Raw genomic sequence first — 13751 nt, forward strand, 5'->3', positions numbered from 1 at the left:
GCCCACCCCCTGGAATCGGAATGGGGTCAGTTCCATATAGTCCAACCGCATAGGCTGAAGAAGATGGTATCAAAGGAAAATGGAGCTGTTTTTAATAGAATGAGTATGACTAGATAGATGCTGAACAGGCAAAACCTGCAGATGTCTACAATTGGGGCTTAACTGAGTTGTAAAAAACCCAGGAATGGCTATTTCTGGAATGTGGGATGTAAGATGAGGATTTAGAAAACTCTACCAAATATGAAGAAATGTTCTGCATAAAGGTTCTTGAAGTTAGCGTAGCTAAGCTGCCTTTTATTGCTTCTACCCTCATGTGACAGCAGGGAAGGGTGCCCTAAGTTGGAAAGTGGCAGAGGAGGAGGCGTGGTAGTGGTGTGTTTTGTTTTGCCTTTACCTTGCATCTCTCAGCGTCTTATTCTTATTAAATTCTGAGCACTTGCTCTAGAGCCTGGTCTGTAGTGGGGAATAGGTATGTATCTGACAGCCAATGGACAAACCGATGAATAAAATATGATGTCTAAGAGTATCTTTCGTCATCAGATCTGCTAAACTGTATTCTTACAGTGAGCTGTTTCGTCTTCCCACTCCCCTTGCCATTCTTTTTTTCTGTACTCCCTGCCTCTCTGCCCCTTGATTTTGCATCCTGGTTCCTAATAACCACTTCAGGTCATTCATGTTTTGATGACTTTCAACTCTGTGTTAGAGGTTCCCCATTCTCCTGTAGATTAGTTTTTTATCTCAGTTTTTTATCCAGGTGCATGGATGCTCAGTTTTAAAACTTTGTTTCCCAGTCTCCCTTGTAGCTGTCACCTGACTTAGTTTTGGATAACAGGAAGGACACAAAGGTATCCTATGACAACTTCCTGGAAATGTCTGTGCTTGCTAACCCCCAAAGATGGCCCCCAACAATTCCCCCCCTCGATACTTCACTCTTCATATCAAGAGTTGGAACGAGTCTACCCCACCCCGTCCTGGGCTGGCCCTGTGACTGCTTTGACCAATAGAATGCGGTAGGAGGGACATTCAGGGACTTCCGCACTCTGGCCTTAAGAGGACTGGAGCTTTTATTCCCTTGCTCTTGGGACATTCATGCTTGGCATGGGCGTTTTTGAACACAGCTTCCACACTACGAGGGAGCCCAAGCAGCTGTGAGGAGAAACCCTCATGAAGGAGAACTGACACTTGAGGCAGTAACCCCAGCTGAGGTCCTAGCTAACAGCTCTGCCAGTTTGCCAGCCATGTGGTTGGGGTCATTTTGGACCTATCCGCTGTCCCAGGATGCTGCCCACCACCCTGTAAAGCAGAACTGTGCGGTCTACTCATGGATTCATGACATATAATAAATTACTGGTGTTATGCCACTAAGTTTTAGGGTAGTTTATTATGCTGCAGAAAAACGAAAACACTCTTTGCCTCTTTTCTCCCCTTTCTCCTTCCTCTTGGCTGCAATGTATACGTGATAAATAGAGCTGAAGTAACCATCTTGGACTATGGGGTAATCTTAGGAATATATGTCACATAGGAGAAAATAACTTGAAGTATCTTTACATAAACGAGATGAAATTCTGTCTTGAATAAGCCACTGTTATTTTGGGTCTCTAGGTGAACCTAGTTCTAACTTTACTGACTCGTTCTCAGGCACTACGCAGATGCTAACTCCTGCACATCTCCTCAGTTTCTTCAGTTTGCTGCTTCTTTTTATTTTTAAATTAATTTTTGTTTTATCAAAGAAACATGTATATGCAGTTTTAAAATCCAAACTATTTGGGAGTTCTATTTTCCAACAAGATGAAGGATCAGCTTAGCCTTCCTGGTTCCTTCTTCCAAATGCCACTTCATAAATGACACAAAAACTAGTGTTTGTGAAACTAGAGTAGACTCGTAAAAACTCCGTGGCACAACAGGAGGTGTTGCGGTCCTGGTGTGCGGGAGATACTGAAAGCCCAGAGCCGAACATGGCTGAGCCCCGGGGACAAAGATGGGGGCAACTGAGTTGCAGAGACTTTGAGATGTTCATTTTGCTCGTTAACACTGTCCTGGGTGGACTTAGCCCATCCCAATGCCACAGTGAAGCAGGAAGAACAGCAGCCATCCCTGGACTGTCAGGACTGCCCAGGCAACATCAGAGTGGGCGCGCCAGCCAAGCCAGGTGGTTGAGAACCAGTTAACAACGGTGCAAGCGCCCTGAGCAGCCCTTGGCATTCCTTGCTTGCCTCATCCTGCTTTGTGGGGACTCCTGCTTCACAGGCAACTCCTGAAAGAGATCAGGCCCCGTCTGGAAGTCTAAACTGCAACACCCTGAGATATGTTCTCTCTGCAGCCCCTGTGTCAAACTTACCAGGAAAGACGGAGGCGAGGGCTTGTGCTTCGGCCCTTCTCATCAGTCAGGCATCTGGTACTTCTAGGATAGGTGGTCTCAGTCTTGGCCCTGTAGACACTTTGGACAGATAAATTATTGTTGTGAGAGGATGTCCTGTACTTTATAAGGCTTTTAGGAGCATCCCTGGCCTCTGCCTGCTAGACACCAGTAGCAATACTCGAATACTGTTACTCTACACCCCATGCCCACCACCACCCAGATTGTGGCAACCCAAAATGTCTCCAGAACTTTCTAAATGTCTCTTGTTGGGGCAAAATCATCCCCAGTTGAGAACCTCTGCTCCCAAAGAGTAGCTAGAGGGCCCCTGCCCTGTAGAGTGATAGCCTTGAATGTGAACTCATCGGTAAAAATAGTTAGACTTGTTGGGAGGGCCACTCAGTACAAGAGAAAAACAGCAAATGGAAAAATCGAAACTAGATGAAGCAAACTTAGCAGACCAGATGGAACAAGAAAGGCAAATAAGTATATTAAAGAGATGAGGAAGGATACACCAAAGGCATAAAGAAGCCCTAAGAAGAATTTCTGAGTATGAAAAAATTTAAATCAAAAACTTAATTGACTATTGAATAGTAGATTGAATAGCAGAATAAATATAGAATAAATCAAAGAAGTGGAAGATTAATTCCAGAAAGCACTAGGACAGGTTATATCATTGAAATATAAAAAAGAAAGGTTAAGACACATGGAAAATTGAAGTAGAAACACTAAAAAAAAAAGAAACACTAAAATTCAAATAATATAAGTCACAGAAGAAGAAAAAAATATAGAGGATGGAATGTTCAAAGAAATAACAGCATAGGATTTCTCAGATTAGAGAGTCTTAAACCTCCACGTATGAATACTACTACTTAGAGAAACACAATAGATGAAGAAAAATATACCTTAGATAATCTCTGTATCATTTAAGTGCATCAAAGAGAATAGTAGAAACACTTCTATATATGAAGCAAATTGCCTTAAAAGATGCAAGAATCAGACCATCATCATATTTCTCAACAGCAACATCTGCAAGGGGACCACAGGGCAATATTTTCAGCATAAATATTGAAGTAAGAGAACTTGGAACCTAAAATTCCAAGTCCAGCTAAATTATTTAAATATGATATCAAAAGAATGTTTATCATACGAAGTCCCTCCTTGAAAACGTCTGTAGAAGAAATGCTCCAGCGAGAAGGACAAAACAGGAGAGGACGTGGTCCAAGAAGGAAGGGTAAATAAGTGACGTGGTGAATTTCACTGTTGTCAAACTCAGCAGCCATGGCGACAAAATAAGCAAACTAAACTTTACATGCGTGGCAATCAGTAACTGAAATCGATCTGATAGATCGAATTTTTGTTGCTTGAAATTGTATATTAAATTTTATTTTTATGGCGGTTGCTCATAACTTACTAACAAACAAACTTGGTTTAATTTTACCCTTTTAGTAGGAAGGAAGAATGAAAAAAGAGTGAGGAATAAAATACATGACATGAAGGTAAATGTGTTTTTTTTTTAAGAATTTAAGTATAAAAGTAATGATAATAAATAGAAATAAATAAAACTCAGTATAAAACTATAAAGACTCGGAGAGGGTTGATATGCAGTATTACCTACAAGAGAAACGCTAAAGCCAAAGAATACAAAAAGAAAGATTAATAGCATAGGGATGAAGAGAAAATAAACCAGAGAAATAAGAATTTTCTTAAATGTAGTGATTTTATTATCAAAACATGTGTCAAAGAAGGCCGCCATATATTTGTAAAATGTATTTCAGTAGATACAGTGATCATATGCAAATATTCACCATTGAAAGAAATAACTAAGCCAACAAATTTGATTGGTAGTATGAGATACACAGGTACAAGCATTCATTATACTTATGGAACAGTAAACTTAAGATCTCTGCATTGTCCTGTATATAAATTATTCCTTATCTCTGTTCATGAGGCAAACCACATTAGGCATGCAAGAAACTTAGTGGGGAGAAATGCCCCTAAAGAAAGTAAAGGCAACAGAACAGGAAAAGATGGGGAGGATCTTCACCGCAGTGCATGCCTGAGACCTGTGAAAGGTGTGAAGGAGGCACGTTGGGTAGGGAGACTCCGAGTTCAGCAGGGCTCTAAAGAAAATGTCAGCCAGGCGCAGAGGGAAAGGCAAGCCGAAATCTGTGTCCTGAACCAGCCCCGGTACCCCTGCTGTGCCCAGTTATTGAAGTGTGGCCCCAGCAGGCACGAGGGCCAGAGTGGATTCGGAGGGGCAGCAGCAAGGAGTGTCAGTCAGCCCCTCCCTGCAGCAGGTTCCCAGGAAGGAGATCTGAGCAGCGAGCGCATCTCCAGGACCACCTAAATGAAGTTATGAGAACAGGTAATCCAATATGCCAGCAAGAACCGCATATAAAATACAACAACCAAGACATCATGCACAACAGCAGCCCAGTCCTAAAGTGTCCTGGAATACGCAAACACATATTCCAGGGCTAAGACTTCTACCAAGAAACTCAATTAAATGGCATGCAACTTTTTTTTTTAATAAATGGAGAGGTTATACTGTGTTCATATATGGAATGACTAACATGTAAGCCTGCTGTTACAACTTGAAACAATCTTAACTTTAACTCAAGTCTAGTTAAAACTTGTCAAGGATTTTAAATAAATCTGACAAATGTATTTTAAAATATGTACAAAAAATTGTGTCCTTGAGTAGCTCATTTTGAAAAAGAAGAGCAGGGAGATCTTGCCTATTAGATGTAAGGAAACGTTACAAAGCCAAAGTGATGCAAATGGACAGACACCAGTTCAGCAACAGCTAAACAGATGAAAGAAAAACACTCGAGAGTACCTGTATGGGAAACTAGAATATGGCTATGGTGGGACCGTAACCTAGTGGGGAAAGTACAGATTATTTAACAGAGACTTGTGATGGACCGAATCGTGCCCATCCCCTGATTCATGTGTTGCCGTTCTAACCCCCAAGGTGAGTGTATTTGTAGATAGGGCCGTTAAGGAGGTAACTACGGTTAAATAAGTCACACGTATAGGGCCCTCATCCAAGAGGATTGGTAGACTTATGAGATGAAGAGAGAAAGAACTCAAGTGTGCACATGATTGTCCCTCTGTGCACAGACACCAAGGAAAGTCACGTGAAGACAGAAGGTGGCCATCTGCAAGTCCGAAAGACAGCCCTCCCAAGAAATTAAAGGGACCAGAACCTTGGTCTTGGACTCCCAGCCTCCAGAACTGTGAGAAAATAAAACTCTGCTATTTAATCCAGTCAGTCTATGCTGTTTTGTTTTGGCAGCCTGAGCTAACCTAACAGTTTTGGTGGGAAAAAAATGGTTAACTATATTGAAAAAGGATTTGTATACAAAGATGAACTATAGATGAATTAATGTCTAGATGGAATGATCAAAAGATTTAGCTAATGAAAGAAAAACAAAAACTTTATTATAATCTTGGGAAAAGGAAGAATTCTTTAAGATGCTCACAGCACAAACCATGGAGTGGAAAACCACTGGAATTGACACCCCATCACTTTTGGCAAATTCTGTTTATTGGAAGTGAACCCACAGGTCCAGCTTATACTCAAGGAGGGAGGATCACACGAGAGTGTATGAATCTCTTCATACAGAGAGGTGGGGATCACGGGGAGTCACTTGAAAGACTACTTAACACAGGATAGAAATAAGCAATTTACAAAGGACAAAATGCAAATATCAAATAAATACAAGAAAGGGTGCTGAACATCACTAATACAAATTAAAACAGCAATTATTCATCATTTTTATTCCACATTTAGCTACAAAATGTATTAAAGTAATAACATTTAGTGCCTGCAAGGGCAGGCAGAAACTGGTACTCTAGCGATGGTGGAAGTGTGAACCGTTGAACTTTCTGGTAAAGCAATCCATTAAGGGTCATTAAGAAATTACCGTGTTTTCGGACCATAAGATGCACCTAGGTTTTAGAGGAGGAAAATAGGGAAAAAATTTTTGAAGCAAAAAATGTGGTAAAATATTTAATAACATAAATAACATAACATTTCACCAATGTAAATGTAAGCTTCATTCGGACTATAAGACACATCCCAATTTTCCTCCCAAATTTGGGAGGCGGGGTGGTGCGTCTTACAGTCTGAAAAATACGGTAAAAGCACCAATACTTAAGAACATGTGTACAAGAATGGTTTATTGTAACATTGTCAGTGATGGCAACAAACAAAACACAAACAGAAAAACCCTGGAAATGACCCGAATGACCTTGAAGAAGGGAAACACTGGAGAAATAGTGGCACAACCAAACTATGACTTATTCTTACCTAATTATTTAGCTGTTTATGTTTGAGCATAGAGAAAATTGTCGAATCACATACACCAAACTATGAATATGTGTTACCACAATAAGAATATAGGGTGGAAATGAAATGACTAATTTTTAATATATCCTTATATACTTTAAGGTTTAATAGCAAACATGTATTTGTTATTTAACAAAGGCAAAATTTTTTAAGATAAAAATTTTCTTACCCTGGCTGGTGTGGCTCAGTGGATTGAGTGTCGTCAGCCTGCAAACCAAAGAGTCACAGGTTCAATTCCCAGTCAGGGCACACGCCTGGGCTGCAGGCCAGGTCCCCAGTGGAGAATGCGCGAGAGGCAACCACACATTGATGTTTCCCTCCCTGTCTTTCTCCTTCCCTTCCACTCTCTCTAAAAATAAAACAAATAAATAAAATAAAATCTTAAACTCAAAAAAAAAAGATAAACATTTTCTGGACTAAGTCCCACCATTTAACACTTTCAGATAAACTGAAATCACGTTGGAGCACCTCTCGGAATTGCAGAAAGGGCGCACGTGATTCTCCCCCTGTCAGCTATGCATTTTTAAAGCCGACATTCATTCATTCAGTGCATGGTTCCCGAGTGCGACCTGCCCACGATCTGCAACAGCGCCGGCAACCACGCGTGAAGCACTTCACTCCGGTAAATCAGCTCTTCTCATGAATAGGGAGAGAGAGAGAGATTTTCGCAGGGCTGGGGATGGATCTTCTTTGCGGCCGTCAAACCAAACCGAGGAACTGAGTTTTGAAGATTACATCCTAAAAGATGTGCAGACGCAAAGTTTCGTGCCATCCTCGGTGAATATTGTGTGTCACGAGTGAACTGTCGATGGGAATCCAGCAGCAGAGTGTTGGAGGCCGCGGGCTCTGACGGGGCAAGGGCCTATAGTGACGGTACTGGTTGATGAGCTGTACGTTTTTTTGGTTGAGCATAAGGGTCCTTCCCACCACACAGCATGAAGTCTTGCAAGGCTGGTCCTCTACTGAATGGTATGCTAGACACTACTGGAAGAATTTTGGTTCATCTGAGCCTGCCATGGCCTTTATTTGTCCTTTGCTGTCACTGGTTTAGGCGTGGCCAGGTAAATCAATCATCCAACAGGACAGGAGGAAAATTCTTCCAAGAGGCTCTTGGGAAAGTTTTCCTACTCTTAAGAAAGGACACGGGGAGCAACTTAGTCTCTTTTCTCCTTCCAGTCTTTGAGAAGTTTGTGAAGGAGGCTATGGCGCCTTAGCAACTACAGCCATCTCGTGATCATAAAGAATGAATAGCGTGTGATTATGTCCTAATAACAGAGGACAAGGGCAAGCAGAAAGCAAGAAATAAGTGTGGGAGGAACCTGGAGCCTGGTAAGGGCCCTAACCCACTGATCTTAGCAACCCAGAGAGATGTAACATGGACCCCAGCGTGACACAATAGAAAGTCCGTAACACCGCCCATGTGCCCTTCTTGCCAAAACCTTGACTCTGAATCTCACTCTAACTAACTTCAATCTTTAGCCTCAACTAACAATTCACAGAAACCATGGGGGAGAAGGGACCGCCTTAAATGGCACAGCGGGGATGCAGTTAGCGCATTGCCAAATGTTGGCCACACAGCAGGCAGACGACCAGGTTTTGTCAACAAATAAACGGGAGGGAATAACATAAGGAGGGAAGATCTCCACATTCAAAGAGACTCAAGGGACATTGCAACCAAATGCATTGTGTGGCTCTGGCTAGGATCTTTAAACCCACTTTTAAAGAATTATAAAAAAAATTAGGCAGATTTGAACAGTAAATTTTTAATTTTTTTAATTTATGGATTTTTAGGGAGAGAGAGGAAGGAAGAAAGAGTGAGAGAGAAACATTGACTCGTTCCACTTATTCATTGGTTCATTCCTCTATGTGCCTTGACCAGGGATTGAACTTGCAACCTTCGCTTATCACAGCAATGCTCTAACCAACTGAGCTACCTGGCCAGGGCTGAGCAGCAAATTTTTGATGGTTGTCGAATGTTTTAGGTGTGATAGTGGTAATATGGTTGTGATTTTTTAAATCTTACATTTTAGAGATACGCAGTAAGAGTGTTTGTGGATGAAAGTGCGTGATGTCTGGAATCCGCATTGAAGCTAACCTGTACGTGGTGGGGTCATGGGTAATGGGGTGGAATTATAGACGGAACAACATCGGCCACATGTTGATGGTCATTGGAGCTGCTCTGTGGTCGCGTGGCGGTGCATTGCTCTATTCCCTCTTCTTTTACACTTCTTTGAAATTTTTTTAATAAACCTTTTTTAAAAGTACATATTACTGAGTCCACTGCAGACCTTCTGAATCAGAATTCCTGAGGGCAGGAACTCACTCGTGTGTGCCGCTGGCAAATTCTCCAGCTGATTCTGCTACACACCGGCGTTTAAGAAACAGCACAGTGCTCTATGAGTTAGGAAGTGAGAAACCAAACTGCTGTCCTTTGCAAACCTCTGCGCGTATCTTTTTGCATTTTTCTGAGTGCAAGTGGCAGTTGTGAGCAGAAATCAGTAAAAGCCCTCCGGTGGCTCCAGAGGGAGCTGGGGGTCACCCTTCCCATTGCAGCGCGTCCCTTCTTTAGGACATCACCCGGCTGTCCATATTTCTTCTCCACTCACCTTCACTGAACCAAGACAACTTAAGGTAAACACAGTCTTGCGGGGCTGTTTATCCCCACACCTCTCAGAGGTCTGTGAAGGTGCTCAGGCAATGTTTGTTGAAGTAATTACTTAACTAATTAGCAAACAAATCATTAACAAACATAAGGGTGGGGCTTCTCTCTTTACCATAATGCAAGATCTATGAAGGCAGGAATGTTGTCTATCTGTTGCTTGTTTATTGCTAGCCCTCCAACAGCATGTAAACTCCAAGAGGGGGAGGGGAGGGGAGGAGGCTTGTCTCTCCTGTTCCCCTCTGAACCTCTCTACCTAGAGCAGAGCCTGGTACGGGACTGCTTGCTCACATATCAGCAGGAAGGAAGGAGGGAAGGGAGGGAGGAAGGACTTACTCAGCAGAGGCCTCTGCTGAAGGTGACCCAGGCTTAGACCCACACATAGTGCAAGTCTAAAACAGAAATGTGCACGTGTTTTTGGAGATTTAAGAAATATTTTTAAATTTTTCAATTACAGTTGACACAATATTACATTAGTTTTAAGTGTACAATGTAGTGATTAGACATTTACATAACTTACGAAGCGGTCACCCCAGTGACTCCAGTGTCTACCTGTCACCACACAGTGTTGTTGAATGTATTCCCCCTGCTGTACTTTACATCCACGTGACTGCTTCATGGACTTTCTACAAATGTGCCATGTGCCCAGACTGCATGAGGTGGTGGTTCCGGAGATTTTTAAAGAGTAGATATTGACCTTTCAATTTTGATTTTAGAATCTGTTGAACAGGGCTGTATCTGATTTGTACTTAGAACAACTAAGAACCTTTCAGTACTATGCAAGGTGTAAAGCTCATGGCCAGTGACTTCACTGCACAAGGAAATCCATCGTCCTGTGGGTCTCGTGGGTCTGTGTCACCTGCTGCTGGTCGGGCTGGCAAATGGGCCGTTCATAGTGGTCACTAAATGCTGTCCAGTGACAGCAGTGAGCAGGGAGGACAAGGTACCAGCCCTTCTGTGGCTTGAATTCTGGAGAGTCATAAAATGAACAAGAAAACAAATGAGTTTAGATGGTGATAAGTTCTGTAGAGGAAAAAAGCACCAGACAAGTAAATGATTCCGAAAACGTGGGCGTTGGCGTACCGGGCACTGTGGAAAGTACAGCAGCGGAGGCGGTGCATGCCGGGTCATCTCCGTGATCTGAGGGGTCCGTCCCGCACCTGCCCCTTCCGTGCTGCTCATCCACCTATTCCAAGGCCTTCAGCAGCCACCGGGTCCACGTACGCAGTGCCACCCCCACGCTTTTGTGGGGCTGTGCCTGTTGTCACTACTGGGCTCCTGGGAAGTGTTATGAGGGAAGCAAGGGAAGTCACCTCTCCCTTGCTGCCAAATCTTCCCTCCTCCTGCCACCCCAGTGGAAGTTGGCTGATCTCTGTGAATGGTATCAGTAGTGAAGTCAGAAACCTTGACATCACCCCTCCTTGCCCCTCATTGGCTACATCCAGTCAACACCAAGACTGGTGGATGTGGCCCCCTCAGTACGTCTGACACCCCCACTGCCATGTCTGTGTTCAGACCGTTAATCGGTCTCTCTCACTCCCCCCACCCAAGACTTTGACCTTTAGTGACTTTAGATTGCACTGTAACCACATTGGCATCTGAAAACACAAATCTAGTTCTATATGCTCAACCCCTGCCCCAAGATAAATTTCTTAGCATGGTCCTCCTGATCGGATGGATCCCTGCCTGCCTCCCAGAGAAATCGCCCATTATCCCCCCCCCCCCCGCCCCCCAGCCTCCAGGTGCAGCTGCCCCAAGCTCCAGCACCCAGACACACCACACACCCTCTCCTCTTTGCCCTGGCCTCTGTCTGTAACACCCTGCAGCCCTTGCCTGGAGGAGCATCTCCCCCCCACCCCAACCCTGGTTCCCACAAGACCCACAGTTTCCCTGCCACAGGCCTGTGCTACGTTTGTTTTAGACTTTGAGCTTCTGGGGGATAAGAACTGGATTGTTGGCTATTTTATCCAAGGGCAAGACCCACTCTGAACCCCAGTTGCCCTCCTCTCTAAAAGCGGATCCAACAGTAATAGCTCTATGTCGGATGTATTGTTTGGACCAAGTGAGACAATACGTGGAAATGCCTATCACAGTGGAAGCACAGTTCGTCAGTACACAGAGGGTGAACTGTAGCTATTACTATTGCGAAGTTAGCATGAAATCTAAACATTTGACTAAAATTTGAAATACACTTAGAGAAATGCATAAAGTCATAGTGTACACAGTCGATGAATTTTCACAACTGACACTCCCCTGTCACCAGTCCCCAGATGTAGCACCAACTAAAGTCCAAACGTTACCTTCTTGGAGAGCCCCCCTTCGTCCCTCCGCCTGCATAACACTCATCGCCTGTATGATCCAAGTGTGCGTTTTGTATGTTATGTATCTCCCTTCGCTCCAATTTACGCTCCAGGAAGACAGAAGTTTGTTGTTGTTTTTTTTTTTAAATTTTTGTTTTAGTGTCTTCTGTTCACCACTGTATCCCCAGCCTCTAGAGTAGCGTTGGGCATGTAGTAGGTGTGCAAGACAAATTTGCTATGGAATGAATAAGTGCTCATTTTTCATTTCTCGAGGCCGCCGGGCGCAGCGGCACAGGGGTGGCTGAGAACCGGTGCCCTCCCAGATGAGACGGCGCAGGGCAGGGGCCGGCTGCGCCCCGGCTGGCCTCGACCCGAGTGTGCAGGGCGCGCACCCCACCCTGCGCGGCCCACTTTCTCCTCATTCCTCCCCCGCGCGAGCCAGCCTAGCCAACCTCCATTTTTCGTGAATAACAACAACAGCCATAATAATAGTGCCACCCGCCTCCTGGAGAGTGCCGGGACCCACCCCCCCCAAGGACTCTTCCCGGGCCCGACGCGCTCAGGGTGGTGGCAGCTCTCAAGGCCGAGGACCGGTCCCCAGCTGCCACCGGAAAGCACCGGGTCAAGCCCCGGCTTCTCTTCTACCCCCGGACCGGCCCCTGCAGCCGGCGCAGGAGGCTTTCCATTCGCCCAATTTCGCTGAAAGAGAAATCGAGGCTGCGAGCGGGAGGCCCAGCCGCTCACATCTTCTGGCTCCAAACCCTGCGGTCCGCGCCGGCAGGCACAGCACCGGCACCCGCGCCTTCGGCTGCCAAAGGCTTTCTTGGGCCCCCTGCTCTTCACCAACCACCGCAGCCAGACAAGAAGGAGCCTGGCCCCGCAGAACCGAATGGGGAAAGACCCGGGCAGCGGCGGAAGCCAGAGGAGACCTCACGCGGCGTGGCCAGGCGCGGACGCGCGGAGCAGGCGACGCTTCGCGGAGACCCGGGGGTGGGAGGCCGCCGGCCCGGCGGGGGTGTGCCGGAGGGGCGGGCGGTGGAGAGAGCTGCAGGTGGAGGGACAGCAAACGCTCGGCCCCTTGGACATCCACCGCCCCGTTTGACCTCCCCCCAAACTTTGTGAAGGGACCTCTTTGCCAAATCTGCCATTTTGCAGATGAGAAGCTGAGGCCCAGAAAGGTGCAGGACTACGCGGAGTCTGGCCGGATCCGAACGCAGCGCCCCGAAACCCGCCGACGGCCGGGGCTCCGTCCGGCCCGCCTGCCGCGGCGCCGCCTCCCCCCCGCACGGGGACCTGGCTCGGCACGTGCTGGCCCCTCGCCACAGCCCCCACCCCAGGCGCACACTGTCCCGCCAAGCCCCGTCCGGGAAGGCGGACGGGGGCTCCGCCGGCGGCTGCAGGGGGCCGCGCCCCGCTTGGGGTCCGGGCTAGAGACCCCTCGCCCGGCCGCCTGGGACCCGCCGCCCGCGCCGCCCCGCCCCTTCCGCGCGGCCGGCGCTGCCTCTGTCCATGGTCGGCACCGGGTAATCCGCCTTTCTCTTCCGCCCGCCGGGCCCCATTCATATTCTAATCACAGCGCGGCCGGCCCGCGAGCGGCCACTTTCTAGGGGCCCGCGGAGGCGCTGCCTGCCCCCGCCCCGCTTCCACTTCCAGCCCCCGCCCTCGCCCCCTCTCGTCTGCACTTTGGACTCGGCCGAGGAGGGGGTCCCTGGGAAAAGCGCGTCCCCACTCGGACGCCGGGGCTTCTCACAAACTTCGCGGCTGGGCCGGCGGGTGGGGGGATGAGGGCGGGAAGCGGGAGGGCGGGAGGCACCGAGACACAGACAGACTGACGGACGGACAGAGTTACGGGAAGAGGCGGGGAGGAGGGGTGTCAGCGTGACCAAGGGGGATAGAGACCGAGAGGGACGGAGCCCCAGGGAGAGACAAAGAGACGTGGGGGCAGGGGCTGGACAGGGAGGCGGCCCGAGCGGGAGGAGCGGGACGCAGCGGACGACAGGGGCCGGAGCGAGACGGAGGGAGGAAGATAGACCTGGAGGAAGGCAGGGAAAGTTCTGGAGCAGACGAGTCAGCCCCTCA

Source organism: Desmodus rotundus, chromosome 3 (assembly GCF_022682495.2).
Source record: "Desmodus rotundus isolate HL8 chromosome 3, HLdesRot8A.1, whole genome shotgun sequence".
In the NCBI taxonomy this organism is placed as follows: domain Eukaryota; kingdom Metazoa; phylum Chordata; class Mammalia; order Chiroptera; family Phyllostomidae; genus Desmodus; species Desmodus rotundus.